This window comes from Lepidochelys olivacea, assembly GCF_965140295.1.
Source record: "Lepidochelys olivacea isolate rLepOli2 genome assembly, chromosome: 14".
Taxonomy (NCBI): domain Eukaryota; kingdom Metazoa; phylum Chordata; order Testudines; family Cheloniidae; genus Lepidochelys; species Lepidochelys olivacea.
Window position 1 is genome coordinate 36,479,917 of NC_140424.1, and position 5,054 is coordinate 36,484,970.

Genomic DNA, 5,054 nt, shown 5'->3' on the forward strand with positions numbered 1-5,054 from the left:
AGAATTTTATGTTTGTATTTTATATAATTTAGAATGAAGGATAAAGAATAATAATGTAACATGTATTAAATGTATTGGTGTATGGTTTGATCATATCCTGCCAGCCACCCTTTTTTGAATAGCAGAAAGGAATGGCGTAATGGGCCATTGGTAGAGATACATCAGCCAGAATTTGTGTCTGGGCTGATTTCAAGGCAGTGACAGACCTTTGAGGGTCACCAATTTGTTGTAGGTTTAGCATTTTAAAATAAGTAAAAGAATGCAATGATTGTTTTCTTTTGCATTGCAACTTGATGTTCCTGTTCAAAATGTTCTATATAAATTAATTTTGTTTTGCGTGTGAATGAGGAATGTGCTCCTCCCTATTGGTGATCAACCCAGCTGGCCTCTAGGTTGATCCGGACTCTGGACTGGTAACTATAACATTAACTGGCAGGACAGTGTGTGTGTGTGTGTGTGTGTTTGAGTGTGTGTGTACGGTGAGATTGAATGCATATGCTAATTATTGTATCTTCAATAAATGCGGGTTATTGCCTTTTCCCCTGAAAAAAAGATCCCATGTGCCGGGCCCTGGCCACACATCCCTGCACTTTCCTCCGCACCCCCCCTAGGGGGGCAGGCCCCATGGTTTGGGCACCTCTGGGCTAATGGAAGGTGTTATAGCATACTTAGCATAAGTGAACAGAATTGTAGTAAATTTACGTTAGATAACGGCCATAATATGTGTGCTTAATGGTATTTGTGCTTAATGCATACTAAAGTACATATGGGGTGGATTATATATATATATGCTAGCCAGGATACATTGGTCAATAATTTGTATTACCATAGTGCCTAAGGGCCCTAGGGTAAAACCAGGACCCTATTGTGCTAGGCACTGTACAAACACAGAACAAAAAGTTGGTCCCTGCCCTAAGGGGCTTACAATCATAGATTATATCATGTCCTGTGTCACTAATGCTCATATTTTCCTTCATTTTTTAGATCATTTACTTTTCAGTGACATTTACAAAGGTCATAGTTCTTGCTGGCGCTGGAAACAAAACTACACTGATATCACTGGGGTTGTGCCTTCTTATGCCAGATTTCAGTTTAACCATAGGTGTGTATGGCTCACTTTCAGCAAACAGGTGCCAATACCTTCTGCCAAGATCTATTAACATAATCATGCCACACCTTACGTCTACCTGTAGCAGCTAGCTTCTTTCCCCCTGAATGTCTTTATATAATCCCATTGATGCCTGTCGTGTTACACCCATAATCTCTTCTATTACAGCATACAATATCAAACATTATTAAGGTGGCATCTCTATACAATAAATTAACTTTACTGACTTTCATTGTGGCAGCACATATGAGTAAGTCAGATTAAAAGAGAAGAACTACTAACCACCATCTCTTAGTGTTTCTAAAGCACCTTTTGCCCTAATATCTAGGTTCTGTACATTGCCATTGGGAACAGTCCCTAAGGGTATGTCTACACTACGAAATTAGGTCGAATTTATAGAAGTCGGTTTTTTAGAAATCGGTTTTATATATTCGAGTGTGTGTGTCCCCACAGAAAATGCTCTAAGTGCATTAAGTGCATTAACTCGGCGGAGTGCTTCCACAGTACCGAGGCAAGCGTCGACTTCCGGAGCGTTGCACTGTGGGTAGCTATCCCACAGTTCCCGCAGTCTCCACTGCCCATTGTAATTCTGGGTTGAGATCCCAATGCCTGATGGGGCTAAAACATTGTCGCGGGTGGTTCTGGGTACATATCATCAGGCCCACGTTCCCTCCCTCCCCCCCGTGAAAGCAAAGGCAGACAATCATTTCGCGCCTTTTTTCCTGAGTTACCTGTGCAGACGCCATACCACGGCAAGCATGGAGCCCGCTCAGGTAACCGTCACCCTATGTCTCCTGGGTGCTGGCAGACGCGGTACGGCATTGCTACACAGTAGCAGCAACCCCTTGCCTTGTGGCAGCAGACGGTACAGTACGACTGGTAGCCATCATCGTCATGTCTGAGGTGCTCCTGGTCACCTCTGTGAGGTCGATCAGGAGCGCCTGGGCAGACATGGGCGCAGGGACTAAATTTGGAGTGACTTGAGCAGGTCATTCTCTTTAGTCCTGCAGTCAGTCCTATTGAACCGTCTTATGGTGAGCGGGCAGGCGATACGGACTGCTAGCAGTCGTACTGTACCATCTTCTGCCGAGCAGCCATGAGATGTGGATGGCATGCAGTCCTTCTGCACCGTCTGCTGCCAGCCAAAGATGTAAAAGATAGATGGAGTGGATCAAAACAAGAAATAGACCAGATTTGTTTTGAACTCATTTGCTTCCCCCCCTCCCCTGTCTAGGGGACTCATTCTTCTAGATCACACTGCAGTCACTCACAGAGAAGGTGCAGCGAGGTAAATCTAGCCATGTATCAATCAGAGGTCAGGCTAACCTCCTTGTTCCAATAAGAACGATAACTTAGGTGCACCATTTCTTATTGGAACCCTCCGTGCAGTCCTGCCTGAAATACTCCTTGATGTACAGGCACACCCTTTGTTGACTTTAGCTCCCTGAAGCCAACCCTGTAAGCCGTGTCGTCAGTCGCCCCTCCCTCTGTCAGAGCAACGGCAGACAATCGTTCCGCGCCTTTTTTCTGTGCGGACGCCATACCAAGGCAAGCATGGAGGCCGCTCAGCTCACTTTGGCAATTAGGAGCACATTAACCACCACACGCATTATCCAGCAGTATATGCAGCACCAGAACATGGCAACGCGATACCGGGCGAGGAGGCGACGTCAGCGCGGTCCCGTGAGTGATCAGGACATGGACACAGATTTCTCTGAAAGCATGGGCCCTGCCAATGCATGCATCATGGTGCTAATGGGGCAGGTTCATGCTGTGGAATGCCGATTCTGGGCTCGGGAAACAAGCACAGACTGGTGGGACCGCATAGTGTTGCAGGTCTGGGACGATTCCCAGTGGTTGCGAAACTTTCGCATGCGTAGGGGCACTTTCATGGAACTTTGTGACTTGCTTTCCCCTGCCCTGAAGCACATGAATACCAAGATGAGAGCAGCCCTCATAGTTGAGAAGCGAGTGGCGATAGCCCTGTGGAAGCTTGCAACGCTAGACAGCTACCAGTCAGTTGGGAATCAATTTGGAGTGGGCAAATCTACTGTGGGGGCTGCTGTGATGCAAGTAGCTCACGCAATCAAAGATCTGCTGATATCAAGGGTAGTGACCCTGGGAAATGTGCAGGTCATAATGGATGGCTTTGCTGCAATGGGATTCCCTAACTGTGGTGGGGCTATAGACGGAACCCATATCCCTATCTTGGCACCGGAGCACCAAGCCGCCGAGTACATAAACTGCAAGGGGTACTTTTCAATAGTGCTGTAAGCTCTGGTGGATCACAAGGGACGTTTCACCAACATCAACGTGGGATGGCCGGGAAAGGTGCATGATGCTCGCATCTTCAGGAACTCTGGTCTGTTTCAAAAGCTGCAGGAAGGGACTTTATTCCCAGACCAGAAAATAACTGTTGGGGATGTTGAAATGCCTATATGTATCCTTGGGGACCCAGCCTACCCCTTAATGCCATGGCTCATGAAGCCGTACACAGGCAGCCTGGACAGTAGTCAGGAGCTGTTCAACTACAGGCTGAGCAAGTGCAGAATGGTGGTAGAATGTGCATTTGGACGTTTAAAGGCGCGCTGGCGCAGTTTACTGACTCGCTTAGACCTCAGCGAAACCAATATTCCCACTGTTATTACTGCTTGCTGTGTGCTCCACAATATCTGTGAGAATAAGGGGGAGACGTTTATGGCGGGGTGGGAGGTTGAGGCAAATCGCCTAGCTGCTGGTTATGCGCAGCCAGACACCAGGGCGGTTAGAAGAGCACAGGAGGGCACGGTACGCATCAGAGAAGCTTTGAAAACCAGTTTCATGACTGGCCAGGCTACGGTGTGAAAGTTCTGTTTGTTTCTCCTTGATGAAACCCCCCGCCCCTTGGTTCACTCTACTTCCCTGTAAGCTAACCACCCTCCCCTCCTCCCTTTAATCATTGCTTGCAGAGGCAATAAAGTCATTGCTGCTTCACAGTCATGCATTCGTTATTCATTCATCACACAAATAGGGGGATGACTACCAAGGTAGCCCAGGAGGGGTGGTGGAGGAGGGAAGGAAAATGCCACACAGCACTTTAAGCACAGCACTTTAAAAGTTTACAACTTTAAAATTTATTGAATGACAGCCTTCTTTTTTTTGGGCAATCCTCTGTGGTGGAGTGGCTGGTTGGCCGGAGGCCCCCCCACCGCGTTCTTGGGCGTCTGGGTGTGGAGGCTATGGAACTTGGGGAGGAGGGCGGTTGGTTACAGAGGGGCAGCAGTGGCAGTCTGTGCTCCAGCTGCCTTTGCTGCAGCTCAACCATACACTGGAGCATAGTGGTTTGGTCCTGCAGCAGCCTCAGCATTGAATCCTGCCTCCTCTCATCACGCTGCCGCCACATTTGAGCTTCAGCCCTGTCTTCAGCCCGCCACTTACTCTCTTCAGCCCTCCACCTCTCCTCCCGGTCATTTTGTGCTTTCCTGCAGTCTGACATTATTTGCCTCCACGCATTCGTCTGTGCTCTGTCAGTGTGGGAGGACAGCATGAGCTCGGAGAACATTTCATCGCGAGTGTGTTTTTTTTTCTTTCTAAGTTTCACTAGCCTCTGGGAAGGAGAAGATCCTGTGATCATTGAAACACATGCAGCTGGTGGAGAAAAAAAAAGGGACAGCGGTATTTAAAAAGACACGTTTTATAAAACAGTGGCTACACTCTTTCAGGGTAAACCTTGCTGTTAACATTACATACATAGCACATGTGCTTTCGTTACAAGGTCGCATTTTGCCTCCTCCCACCACGTGACTACCCCCTCAACCTTCCCCCCTCCCTGTGGCTAACAGCGGGGAACATTTCTGTTTAGCCACAGGCAAACAGCCCAGCAGGAATGGGCTCCTCTGAGTGTCCCCTGAAGAAAAGCACTCTATTTCAACCAGGTGACCATGAATTATATCTCACTCTCCTGAGG